This window comes from Hirundo rustica, chromosome 1 (genome assembly GCF_015227805.2).
Source record: "Hirundo rustica isolate bHirRus1 chromosome 1, bHirRus1.pri.v3, whole genome shotgun sequence".
In the NCBI taxonomy this organism is placed as follows: Eukaryota; Metazoa; Chordata; class Aves; order Passeriformes; family Hirundinidae; genus Hirundo; species Hirundo rustica.
Genome location: NC_053450.1, coordinates 73427484 through 73441923, shown reverse-complemented (window position 1 = coordinate 73441923; position 14440 = coordinate 73427484). Strand labels below are relative to the sequence as shown.

Sequence of the window (14440 nt, the reverse complement as noted above, 5' to 3'; positions counted from 1 at the left end):
TCTCATCTGGGAGGCTGAGGAGCGAGGCCAGCACCATGCCTCTGGGGACTGGGAGGAAGGCTAGAGGCTGGCCTGGGTGAGGGGCACTGAGAGGAGCAGAGCACTTGAACCAGAGGGGACAGCCACATCACCTGGCTGGTCTGTGCCTATCCTTCTTCTCTCCTGGGGTGACAGCAAGCAGGCATTTCCTGGGATTCAGGGCTCCTTCTAGTGACATCCTCCGTGCTCTTCACCCCATTTTATCTACCTCTGCCTAGTAAATCCCGAGGCAGGTAAGGCAAATGTACTGCTAATAACACTTTAAGCCACTTCAGCACTGCAAGGAACACAGATCTGAGAGCTGTGACAGACAGCCAAGTTCAACACACATAATTTGCCCATTTGTATGTTTTACAGTGAGTCATTTTCAGATGTGTATGCCAAGCGCTCCAGCACCAGTGCTGCAAGAGGCAGTGTTTCTTCCTGCGGGGTGGTGTCAGCTCGGCACAGATGGTGCGAATTCCCAGCAGTGAATCACCAGGTTTCGTGCAACAGGTGGGTTTGATTCCTTCTGGGATGAAGGAAGAGTAGGTGGGGTGGGCTGAGTAAGGAGACCTCCCCTGCCCAGCACTGCAGCTCAAAACTACACCAGGCAATGACTGCCAGCAGGGTATGAGATGAAAGGAACTGGAATTTTTCATGAAGTCAATAGCCACATGCTGTCTAAATTACATTTAGATATTACATCAGCATTTGAGCTAATAGCAAATGTGGAGCAGGGGCACATTTCTCTGGTGGCGCTCCTCTGGTTTGGCTGGGAAGCGAAGCACGGTGTGAGCAAAGTCCCTCATTCCTCTGGAGAGCGTGAGGAGGATTGCCTTCCACACATCAGTGCCAACAATGTGCCCAGGCCAGACATGACAGAATAGGGATTACCTCCCAGGTCCACGTAGCCAGAGCAGCTGCTGACAGAACTGGAAGGTTACAGTGGAAGTTTTAGCAAAGGCTGATGCTGAAAGACACATTAATGGGCTTGGAAGTGCTTTGAGATCCACTGGGAGTAACTTCCGAGAACAAGATATATACTGGTGGGAAAACATGTTATGAGTAACAAGACTAGGCCATGATCCTGAGTAACTAACTGTCTTGGTTGTCTCATGATGTTCCCATTTTTGCTGAAAGTCAGAGCCCCTGAAATCATCTGCTTAGCTCTAAATGCCGCTTCTAAACTAGGAAGATGAGTAAAAGTAATGGTGAGTCTGTTACGTTGCATACCCTGTGATTCTGAAGATAATCTAGTGATTTATGTTGCTGAGTACAGGATCTTTGAAAGTTTGAGCATGGCAGTCCTTGAAATCTGTGAATCCACTGTCATGAGTTTCCTACCAAATGCTGCACAAATTGGGACCAGTCCCCAGGTTCATCACCTGTCTGAGGTAATTCTTCTGCAGTCTGGGATACAGATCCCGCTTTCCCAACGTTCACTGATCATTACAGTGCAATAATATCTCAATGACTTTGCAAGCTAGCAAATAATTACTAAAATCTCTGCCTAACTGAAAATTTTCTAGTTAGGGGTCAGAGTTTTGGAACCTCACTGATATGGGAGGAACATGTTTGTAGTACAAGAAGCACTCCCACATTTTATTGCCCTATTATTCTAAAACATAGTCAAAATAATCTTTCAGAAATAATAGACAATCCAGTCCATAATCCAACAAGTTCTTGGCTACTTTTCTGCATGTGCTTTTAATTTTCTTTCCTGTATTGGAAGCTTTTCATGTGTGGCTCAAGGACACAATAAACTGATTTCATATAAGAAGCCTCTCATTAATGGAGAGCCAGCTTCATTAGGTGTAGGTCTGTGCAGGATTTTGAGAGAGAAGTTTCTGCAGTTTGTGATCGATATCAATCTTTCCATGACAGAGGTTCAGTCACTGGGGGCCTGATGTAATTAAGACAGCCTAATGTTTTCCCATTAAATGGAACACTGTTCTGCTGCTTAAAAGTTCATGACACTTAGGAAAAATTCCTTAGATTTTAGGAAGGGTGCTTCTACAATTCTGTTGGGTTTTTTTGGAATTAATTCATTTTGCTACATTCAAGAAAGGGAAAAAAACAGAACAATTGTTCTGTTGTGGCGTGTTAAAAAAACTGGTGTCGTCTCTGAATGTGGTTATTCTGTAAATATAATGATTAATTCTCTTTTTCCAGCAGTGTCGTATTTCAGCCCTTTGAACCAAGCTGACTAGACATCACCAGCTGTGTGCTTCTGGTTTTCAGAGAGCCTTGATTTCTTCTTTTCAAAGTCCTTGATCCTTTTTTCAAAAATGCTGATCATTCACTACTGCAGCTGACACATACATATGCTGGACAGAGAGAGCACCTGTAAAATTCTTAAGAGAAAGACAAAGGTAAGTAGGCATATGTATTAGGTATCTAAATACATTAAAATTGTTTCCCTGCTATGAACTAGCAAAATCCAGGTCCTAAGCACCTCCTGTGGTGTGCTCTAAATTAATAGACACTCACAACTCTGTGCTTCACCTCCTCTGAAAAAAGCTTTTTCAGTGTGTGAAAAAAAATTATTTCACAGTGTAGCGTTCTCTTTTAAAAGCCAGATTTCACTTCTCCTACTATTTTGTTTTTCGGGTTTTTTTAGCCAGGGAATATGACAGTTAAGCAGAGAAGAGTAGTAAAGTTGTTTCTGGACTGTACACATCCGGTGGCTATCAATTAAGAGTTACAGGTCTCCTGGATACAGGAATGGAGGTAACATCAGACTATCAAAAAAAAACCCCAAAAACCCAAAACAAACAAACAAACAAAACCAAAAAAACCCACTAGAATTTCTTCCTGACTGCCTTTACTTTTAGCAGACTCCAGTTTTTAACAGCCCCCTTCCCCTCCAAACGTGTTGCTCAAAATATTTTTTAACCATGATTCCGCCTGTGCTTGGCATTCTGCTGCGGCCCCTGGTGAGACAGTGACGTGCCACAGCTTTTCCTACCTGTGCTGTGTGCAGCAGAGATGGGGCACTGCCGGGGCTCAGCTGCTGTGGGACAGGATAATTAGGGTCTTACCCTCTGTGCAAAGCAGCTTCTTGGCGAAGAGGCAAGCAGGCACCGCCCCTCTCACTCCGTTACACAAGAATTCGTGAGACATCTGTAGTTTACATAATGGTACTCAGCGTCCAGGCAGTATTTCTCATCAGCAGATAATAAAATGCTCTTTGGAAAAAAAGAAAAATAGGTCAGTGTTATCATCTTCAATTTACATATTCTGAGTCTGACTTTGAAAAAAAGGGCATTTTTCTCCTGGTGAGAGCAATGGTAAAAGACAAGACAGCTTGTGCAAAGATTTAAAACACTTGAGCAATGTGCCTTAGTCAACAAGGCTTATCTATTTAGTGCTTAAGACCTGTGGCTGAATCCAAAACATACTTAAATTATCCTTCTGTAATTTTGCAGTCATAAATTTAAATACTGCTTCCTGTGTCTGTCGTGTTATATTTTGGGCTGCAGAACAAGCAGTCCCTATAGATTGATTTGCTTAACAGTTCACACCAAGATCTTGTCTTCAGTTGCAACTAGTCTGTGTGTGTGCACAGCTGTGCAGGTTAGGATTTTCAAAGCTGTCTGAACAGCTTTATCTATAAAGACAGCTGATCTTGAAAAAATCTTTTAAAGAAGTGCTCTGTAAACAATAAATAAATAAATAAGTAATCAGCACAAATTGAAGTTTGGGGGAAAATATTTTTAGGCACATCATGAGAGATTTTCAGTCTCACCCTGATGCTGGATGCAGGCTTTAAAATTGCCACTATTATTTCTGTGCCCGCAATCCTTGCATACCCCAATCCCACAAGCCCTCTGCTTTGGTTCTGCCCCTGTAAAATGAAACAGCAGCACCTTCTTTATGCTGCTCTTCCTGTGTTTTGGCTTTTTGGCCTGCAAACTCTTGAGACCAGAGTTCTTTTCTTAAATATACTGTCTGGCTTTTCTGGACCCAAATGTTATTCAAGAAACTTGTAGATTCACTGAAAAAAAAATAATTATTATTATTATTGACTTTTTGATCAGAATTTCACAACATAATAAAAGAAAAATACATTTAGGAAGAGGAGTGTATATTGTGGGAATGATCATTTGTTTGACCTTAATCTGTCATTGGCAAAGCTTCCAAGCTGCACTGTATTAGCAGATGGAAAATGGGCTCCAGCTGAAATCACTTGTACAGTTAAGTACTTTATTTTCTCATTTTTCCTACAGTGAGAGTCTCTAAGAACAGGGCTGGCATATAAACACTCACCTACATTCCTGCATAAACATGTTGGGCTCGTTGTTTAGACTGTTTCAGTGAGAAGCTGAGGTGCTGCCATCTCTTCTCCAGCGCTTTGTTCAAGGAACAAAAGCTGGAGCCAGGTAGTCACTGTTGCTTTCCCTGGGGAGACGGGGGAGCCTGGCACAAAAGTGCAGCACCTCATTCGGGACAGATTCTAAAGGACAGGGGGAGGGAGGTTTTTCACAGACTTCACTGGTTTTTGGATCATCTTCAGAGTTTTTATCTTAGAAGAGCTTGCAAAGCTTCTCTGTATTGTGCTTTTCAGCGATGTCTTTGTGTTGCGTAGAGAGAAAGTAATTAAAAGAGAAAATTTACCACAGCAGTAAACAAAATTAGAGAAACCACAAAATTCAGAGGAAATAGAATTCAGGGGATAAAACCAGAGGAAACAGTAGAATGAAAACTCATTTTGCATGCATGGAATCTTACTGCCTATAACTTTTGTTAACAGGTTAAAGAGAGCTCTTGCAAAGATTTTTATTAAAGTGTAAGCAACATGAAGAACAAAAATGATCAATGCTGCTAATTACACATCTTCTGATGACTTTGACATCCTTAGAAAGGGATTCCTCACCACAACTGGAAAAGATTAGCATAGTTTTTGTCAAGATGACTACTCCCCTAAATGATTCAAATATTATTAGAGCAGAATTAAGTGATGTGCAATTCCTGCCTCTGAACCAAAAATAGCCTGTCATTTGAATACCAAGATGTAGATGGTTATTGATTATAAATTAAAACATTATAAGCAAATTGTGCATAAAGGGGTGAATCCAAAGGGTTTGTTAAAGAATAATGCATTTATTTATTCAGAAATGATATAAAGAAATTTGCATGTATAAGAAAATTGCATGAAAGGTAATAAAGATGCTGTAATAAAGAAATGTTATTGTTTTCGTGTGGCAGGAAATTGTCATTTGAAGCTGGCTTCTTTCCTTAGCATATAAACCTGACATAACTGTTCCCAATGACACAGGGTAATTTTAATGAAACTTAATTGAAATAAATTGAAAGGCAGGTTGGATTTGGTACTCCCATCTCTATTATATTAATTCTGCTTATATTAACCAGAGACAAAAGAAATCCATTTAACTACGCTTTATTCCTAACAGAATCATAGGTAAATGACATTCAAAGAAAATTGAAAAAGAAAAGAACCGCAGTTTCCCTGCTTAGAGTTGTAGAAGCTGAACAGAAAAGGGATTTTTGGATTTATTTTTTTTTTAATAAGGAAAATATGTAGCAACCAGTGAAACAGTCAGAGATTTTGCAGGTCAGATGGGGGTTTAGTGATGTCTAGCAAGTCCCTGGTGCGGTTAACTGCGGGGGCACTGTGGCCAGGTATCGAGTGGTCAGTCAAGAGGCAAATAACATCTGGAAAGAACTGAGTCCTGTGGATGTAGAGGAGAAACAAAGAAGCTGTGGCATGAAGCCACAAAGAAATACAATGAATTGAATAAAAAATGTATTGCATCAGGAGCCGCAGGTATTTCAAAAAGAGACTCAAAGCTTTGATCGGTTTGATACCCTCAAAAAGCTTCCTACCCCTCAGGTGGCAGAACCTGCAAACATAGAAAGAAGCCTGGAGCCTTGCTTGGCTGGTGGCTTGCCCACACCTTTGCTGCTCAATTACTCCTGGCCGGAAACAGTGTGGTGCTGTGCATGACCTAGTGACACCTGAAAAATTGGGACTGGGATACAGGGCTAGAGAAGGAATTTAAAGACTTGGAAAACTGCTTTGAGGTTCTCTGCTCGCAAACATGCATGCTTTAGTGAGGGCAGGGCACCTGCGACATTTCTGCTACTGCCACACAGGGCACACAAATCAGCTCCAATGACAGGTGTGGCAAATCCTTCTAGATTGCTTGTGGCTACACATGATGGATGATAGAGAAGAGGCAGGTGAGATATTTTTTATTTAACTTAGGGAAACAAACAGCGTAGGCTATTGTCAGCATTAAAAATTACACACTGCCATAGGAGCAACCCTAAATGTTGATGAGCTCCCTAAATCCACGTTGCATGAAGCTTAGGATGACACATGGACACAAAGCCCACAGCATTCCTGTACACTTCTGATGCAGGGAGGGAAGTGGGGTGCTCTCTGTCTACATCAGAAAACACCAAGGGCATGAGATTCTTGTATGTGCATCCAAGACAATTGTGTGGGCTCCAGCTACAGTCAGCGGAGTCTTCAAAGGGGAGTCAGAGGAGGCTGGGTGTGACTGCAGTCCACTAACAGCATTAGATGGATCTTACACCTGGCCCAGATAGAGGTACTGCATTGTGGCCCCCCAAAATTCAGGGATAAAAGCCCTTCCCAGCTTGTTAGCAGCTAGCCTGAACATTAAAAGTTAACCAAGGCTGCAGATATTGTCACAAAAGAGGGATAGTTACATATTTCTTGTATAATTGGACACTGACTTATTTGAAAACTGCCATTGGTCTGAGCTGGTCAGAATTCATTAGAGGGTAGAGAGAAAAGATGCTAAAGATTATGCATGTGAGCTGTGAGTGAATAAGAGATTGGTGAAACTAGATATTCCCTGTAGAAGCACATGGAATTTAATTTCCTTTTAAAAGGTAATTTTTTTTATTTTCTAGTAACCTCGTAGTATGACATCTGTTGATCCAGTCTAGATAGTTATAGGTACGAAATAATGAAATTATTTTTGCTTGTTTTAAGCTAACGTGCAAATGACAAAATTACTTGCAAAAACTATACAAAACTGCAGTTTTGTTGGACTTATTATTTAGAGGGAACATTTTCTCTAGTTCTGAAGAGTCCCCAGACTTTGCATAAATCAGCAAGCACTGGCATTTTCTTAATGTCACTAATGACATTTTGGCCAAGAGGGCCTCAGCTGACTTTATTTACTACAGAATAACACAAGGCATGTCCTGAGGGGAATTACTGCATCACTGGGTTTGTTTACATTACTCTTTAAGCTGTCATCCTCAGCAAGTGTAATTAGCTGCCCAGTGAAACAAGATCTTTCATTACCATCTTTCCTAATGCTTAATGTAGGAATAATTATCTGGGATGTCTGTTATATATGGAGTAAGCAAAATATTTCCTTCTCAGTGGGGTGAATAAAGTTACCATTGTCAAATGCTGAATGATGAAAGAGAGTTTGCCCAAAGGCACTGTTTTGGGGCAATAACTGAGGAAAACTGACATTGATCTGATGTAATGTTGCTGAGGTTATTATATGGCAAATTTAGCAAAGAACATATTATTCCAGGCCCTCACAGAATTATATCCACCAAGGGGCCAGTTAAGAAAGTAAAAATCTCTTTCCAGGAGAAAGAGGACCACACTGAGTATATGATAACAACAGTGCTGTTACTCAAATGATGGTGATGGATTAAGCCAAGGTTAATGTAACGTAGCTGAACTCACAATTACTGATACAAACAGGAGGGAGGTCTGGTGACAAGGCTACCAGCTGTACTGCTCTCTGGAGAACAAGTAGAGTGTGCTTACTGTAAGAGTTGTGTGCCTTAATCACAGCATCCAGCTAAGTTGGTTGCGTTCGGTGTCAGTATTCAGTGCTCTGGGAATAGGAAGAGACTAAAAAGTGCTTCCACAGAGTCAGAGAGGTTTTAACAAAATACCTAAATCACTTATGGACCACATTCGCATTATGACTTGTGGACAACACCTCAGGAGTGGTGTGAACCTGCACCCAGGATATCTGGCCTCCTACCAGCAGGGCAGTTCAGCCACATCTCTGAATGTGAGCAGCATTTTAGGACAGTGTCATAGTGTTAAATATTCCACGTTAATTACTTTTTTCTAATGAATGTATATTGTGCTCTTCCTTCTGATCAGGTCAGTCTCGGCCTAACTGGAGGGGTGTGCTGCTACACAACGGTGCCTTTTGCCATGTTGTACTCCTAAGGTCTTGACATCTTATTTCTTCACTGCACAGGCTGTGTCAGGACAAGGCTGTGTTAGCCCTGATATCCCACGGGTCTCAGAATAGCATCGTTAGAAGGCTCAACATAAAAAAAATGTGCTTAGAGCCAAGGGATGTAAAAAAATAAGTATCTGACATCCGAGCAAGGCTTCAATCCATACGAACTGTGCTTTCCACGTTCCATAGAGGTTAATTATTCATCTGGCAAAAATATTGTCTCAAATGATGTGTTCCCCAGAGATTAAAATGCTCCCCTCTTCAACTGGGTTATTGATTCCCTTTAGCATTATGAAAAATTGCATCAAGTTTCACTGGAGAATAAGGTAGTCGTAGAGGGGATGGAACCGCTCATTAGTGCAGGGTCCATGACCCATGACTCTTCTTCCACAGGCAGGGAAGGTAGAAGAGACAGTAAAAACTGAGGAGGGGTGTCAGAAAAAATTCAAAAGCAATCCTTTTCAAATCCAGATGGTGAGCCAGTTCTCCATGTAAAGAGTTGTTTGATTTATGGAAGATACAGCTTTGTTAGTCTTTTTGGGCAAATGAGGGGTAGCTTTGTTTTTTGTTTGTTTGTTTTTTGGTCAAAAAGAAAGTTACAGAAGAACAAGCAAGCAAAATATGACTTTCATCAGGCTAACACCAATGCAAAGAAAGGGGACAATTAGATGCTGACACAAACAGGTTGCATCAATGGAGAGGTCAGCACAACGCTCATTGGTGCTCCTTTGAGATGCTCGTTCCTTCTTGTCTAAACCTAGTTGCCTGATTTTCCTTTGAACTGTTTAACAAGTGTATGGCAGATAGAAAAGTCTGGAGGAAGCACAAGTCATCCCATCACTTGAACTGTTCATCTGCAGTGGTATCAGGAGGTGCAGCCTGGTTGATGGCACTTGGTATGAAGAGAGGACAATTTGCCTTGAGTTGTGCACCAAATAAAGTAACGCAGTCCCTGAAATGCTGGTGTAACATAAAGAAGAAACTAAACAATTCTAGACCACAAAGAGTTTAAACATGCTTCAGAGGTATTAATTAACTGTATGTTAATTAATGGTCTAGGTATGTACAGCAATTATTCCATAGATTCACAGAATCTTTTAGGTAGGAAGAGAGTACAAAGATCATCAAGTTCAACCATTAACCCATGACTGCAAAGCCCACCATTAAAGCATGTCCTCAGGCACCACACTTAGACATTTTTGGAACACTTCTAGGAATGGTGATTCCACCACATCCCTGGGCAGCCTGTTCCAATGCCTGACCACCCTTTCCATAAATAATGTTTTTTCCTAATACCCACTCTAAACCTCCTCTGTTGCATCTCAAGGCAGCTCTCTCTCATTCTGTCACTTGTTACTTTTGCAAAGAGACCAACCCCCACCTGCTACAGCCTCCTTTCAGGCAGTTCTAGAGATCAATAAGGTCCCTCCTGAGCATCCTTTCCTCCAGGCTGAACATCCCCAGCTCCCTCAGCTGCTCCTTACAAGACTTGTGCTCTAGTCCCCTGTGGTGGTGTGAGAGTTGTTTTATTAAGTTATTAAGTTATTTTTGTAAGATTTATAAATTATTTTTATAATGGTTTAGCTCACTGTATACCCCTGTGTTCTGTATTGGTTTTCCCCGTACGAGTTAGGTTGTTTAGTCCACTGTATAACCAGACGTTTTCCGTCATTCATTCCTTCCCTGCACCTGTCGCTGTCAATCCCCCCGTCTCTCCTCGTGGTCGCCCTGTCTGTCACTTCAAGACCCTTCCCTGGATTCTGGAAAGATCCAGGAGAGGTGTCGAGTGATAGGCTGGTGCCTGGGGAATCCCCTCCTACCCTCCTGTGATTTGTTAATGGTTCAAAGGTTGACACCCCTGTTACCACCCCCGTGTTCCCTGGTTGGCTGACCCATTGTCAGCCCTCCCCCATTTATAAGTGGCTGTCAAGCTTTGATCTGGGCTCTTCTGGGCAGCAGGTAGTGGGGTGCAGAGCTCTGTGCTCCCCCCCCCCTTCAATAAACCCTCGTTAATACCCTGCTCAGAGGAGTCCGCCTTTCATTCAGCTGCCGCGGTTGCTTGCTACAGCTACGTGCCCGTCGCTGGTGGTGGGATCCAAGTTCCCACAGGGAGGAGGCGGCTCGCTCTGCCTGCCGCTCCGACCTTACCACGCTGCCGCAGTGAGACCCACTGAGCTAGCCTGTGGCTGCGCTGGTCAGCATGAACCAGACACTGCGACAGTCCCCTAGTTCCAGCCCAAAAGAGATGAAATAAGTGATTTGTGGTCCTGCTCATTGCTTCTTTTCCTGAATGCCCTGGCATTTGTGTTTCTTTGCTACAGGATGAGTATCTTGCCCTGGATAGCAGAGGGGAAGGTCAGTCTCAGCATTCGCATGTCCTTCATGCCCTCTCAGGATCCTGCCTCAGCTGGAGAGCCTCCTATGAGTAAGGGCTGGGCTTGGTGCTAGTCTGACACAAGGGAATTTGCAGTTAAGCAGTAATCTAAGAACCTTCCAATTACTTGTATCTCTTCAAGACTGAAACCTACACGTGGAACAGAAAAGGTGCACCAAAAAAGAAAAAGCTGTTGTCAGTTTGTCCCATGTTGTCTCAGACACTTCTTCCTCATCAGGGGAAAAATTCCTCACAATCTTTCCCTGCTCCAGCTTTGGGTCCATCTCTATGGTGCTCTTTAATGTTTTATTTAAGAAACCTTAATAAAACCCAAACAAGCTCTGATATGCAAAATGAGTTAGAGTTGTTTTTTTCAGCCATGTTTTCAAGAAAGTGACTGATGATTCACTGCTAACCTGGGCAAAACAGCAAAACAGCCTCCCATGAGAAGCAGGATCTTGATTTTTGTTTCAATAAAGAAATAAAAAAAAAAAAAAAATATTTTTTTGCAAATTCTTGTCAAATAATCTTAAAACACTACACAGAGAGAAAAAACCATATACCCAACTTGGTTCTTGGCATAATACCCGGAATGTGAAGGGAAATAGTTTTTATATTAGAACATGCTATGCGATGTCTTTCCCAAGCAATTATATCCTTTCACAGTAATGCTTTCATGAAAGATAATCTGATGAAATTCCTTTGGTCAGGAGCCTATTTTTAATTAAATACCCTAAGGATAGCTCTTTTAGCTATTTAACTTTGAGCTGTTTAACTCACTTGGGTTTAATGGCTGTCAGCAAACCCTGAGTAATTCACACGTTCAGAGAAGCTGAATTTATGAGCAAATCCTAACTCACCTCAGCCTGAATCTGTGGTTCAGGAAAGGGGTTACAAAGGGACACTCTCTGCTACACAGACCTCTGGAGACTGGGGAAGAACCTAGATATCCAGTATGGGACACTTTCAGGTGGACCACAGGTCTGATGCCATGAAGCTGGTTTTTTGCCTCTATGCCTGAACTTCCTAGAGTTTCACCTGTTGCACACTCAGCCATCTCGGAGCTCAGACATGCTCCCCGGAATTGTTTATGCACAGCTCTAACAATACGCAGTCAAACATATCAGGGAGACCAATCAGGGATTTAGGCTGCTAACATCTCAAATACAAAGGGGGCCTGAAATTTATACATAGATAGACACAATAAAATTGAAGGTTATTCACACACTAAATGCATATTTGGGTGCAGCCCACAGAGGCAGCTGTTTGGGCAGCAGTCTCTGCATTCTCCTTTGGGAGCTTCTGGATCTTCCAGGGACAAGGGCCAGGATCATTGGATACACCTGGGAAACACTGAGAAACCAGAGTGCCTGCTGATGTCAGGCAAGAACAAGGGAAGGGGAGCTACCAGAGGTGGGCTCAAGGAAGCTCTGGCACTTCTAATGATCATGATCAGCTGCCCTTAGCCCAGCACGCCTGGAGCCTTTGTGGCAGCTGCCCATCCTTAGAAGGGTGAAGCAGTGAGGACTACACAAGAACCCTGGCTTGGAGAACAGCTCCAAGGCAGCAGGTTGTGCAGCAGACCACAAGGGAGGAGGCTTCAGTGGGATTTTTAGTGTTGTGACAGTATTAGTTCCAGCGGTGGTGTGTCACAGGGCAGTCTGCCTGGCAGATATTGGAGCAGCTGTTCCTGCCTGGGCAGTGGCCTGAGGCAGACTCTGGGTAGCAGATGAAGGCCTGGGCTGCGGGGAGTACCTGAAGTGTCTCTCTGATGCCCAAGAGATGGCCGGCTGTCCTGCCAGATGTGTGCTGTCTTGGAAGATATGCAAACCAAATGGGCAGTTACAGGTGGGAGTGGGCAAGCTGTGCAGCATCAGAGAAGCTAAAAAAGGAGATAGATAAGTATTTTTTATGAAAAAAAAGGAAAAAAATTAAAAAGAAAAAAGTTAAAAAGAAAGGAAAGGTTCTTTGCAGTAGTGTGAGGAACCCTAGACCACAACTGCAACACAGAAGCAGGCAGTATCCACCCCTAATATTGAGGTATTGAAGTAAGTGCAACTGCTGGAGAATGGGAAGGATGGAAGTTCATGATTTCTATCACTAAGGAAATGTTCCTGCTCCCATCTAAGGGCTTACAACTGGGAGGTGCATTCCCTGCCCTCAAAGCTGATGAGGAATCAGGTATGTCTTCAGGCAAAGAATCTGCTCCATCTGACCCTAAACCATGCAAAACTATGGGGGTGAAATGGTGAGCCCATGCAAACAAGTGCCTCCCTGTTGCAGGGGACAGAGGCACCCAGCTGCTGATCTGACCATCACCTAGAGTGGTCTGCTGCCTGTACCACAACTGGGGATGCCATGAAGGGAGCACTGAAACTCCTCCAACCCTCTGGCCATTATCTACTCTGCAGACTAAGGGAGGTGATTCTTCCCCTCTGCTCAGCACTGGTGAGGCCACACCTGGAACACTGCTGGTCAGAGCTCCTCAGTGTAAGAGAGATGAGACATTGGTGCATTGGAGAAAGTCCATATAAGGTCCAGGTACAAAGATGATGGGCTAGAGCATCTCTTAGGGAAAGGCTGAGTGAGCTGGGACTCTTTAGCCTGGAGAGGAAAAGGTTCATGGTTGAACTTATCGATATGTGTACATAAATACACAAGGAAGGGTGCTAAGAAGGTGAAGTGAGGCATGTTACAGAGGTGCCTGGTGAGAGAGTCAGAGCAAAGCATAAAAACTGAAACACAGCACGTTTCTTCTGAAGATCAGAAAACATATTTTAACCATGAGGGTGACTGAGTGATGGCACAGGTTGCCCAGAGAGGTGTTGGAGTTCCTGGAGATATTCAAAAGCTGCATGGAAACAGTCCTGGGCAGCTGGCTCTAGCTGATCCTGTATTGATAGGTGTAGTGGTGCGAGAGTTGTTTTATTAAGTTATTAAGTTATTTTGTAAGATTTATAAGTTATTTTTGTAATGGTTCAGTCCACTGTACCCGCCCTGTGTTTTGTAATAGTTTCCCCCCCTTATAAGTTGGTTGTTTAACCAGATGTTTTATGTCAATCATTCCTCCCCTGCACCTGTCCCTGTCAATCCCCCCCCCTCCTCGTGGTCGCCCTGTCTATCACTTTGAGACCCTTCTGTGGATTCTGGAAAGATCCAGGAGAGGCGTCGAGTGATAGGCTGGTGCCCGGGGAATCCCCTCCTACCCTCCTGTGATTTGTTAATGGTTCAGAAGTTGACACCCCTGTTACACCCCTGTGTTCCCTGGTTGGCTGACCCGTTGTCACCACCCCGGATCCTCCCCCGTTTATAAGTGGCTGTGAGGCTTTGATCTCTGCTCTCTCTGGGCAGCAGTGGTCTGTGGCAGAGCTCCTTGCCGGACTCCCCTTAATAAACTACCTTCTACCCTGCCTAAAGTGAGACGACTCTTTGTCCGTCGCCGCAGTCGCAACTCCATCAGGTCCACTCGCCTTTGTGGGGAACCAAGAGCCCACAGGGAGGAGGTTACTCGCCCTGCCTGTAACCCCGACCGATCCTCGCTGGGGCAGTGCAGAACTGAGCTAGCCTGCACACCTGCCAGGCGTGAGGGACACAGCGACAGATAGGGGTGGGGAAAAGTTGGATGAGATTATCTTCAGAGGTCCCTTACACTCTCAGCCCTTCTGTGATTCTTCCTATTATAGCCAGAGGGCTTTCTGATGGCAAGACTAGGGATAGTGGTAACCATTACTGTGATATTTCACTTCAAGTTTTTCACTGCATCAGAAAAGTAAATTTGCAGAGTGCTACCTTGAGACAATACTCTAATGGGAATATGCTCATT

At 43.4% G+C, this 14440-nt stretch overlaps 1 long non-coding RNA gene across 1 annotated transcript; it reads left to right on the top strand.

Annotated features, from left to right (window-relative positions):
* LOC120760489 (uncharacterized) lies at window positions 1–5056 on the top strand. Its single transcript, XR_005703377.2, has 4 exons — window positions 1–272; window positions 397–534; window positions 2197–2393; window positions 4775–5056. It is a non-coding gene; the product is annotated as an uncharacterized LOC120760489 (long non-coding RNA).
* The last annotated feature ends 9384 nt before the right edge of the window (window positions 5057–14440 follow it).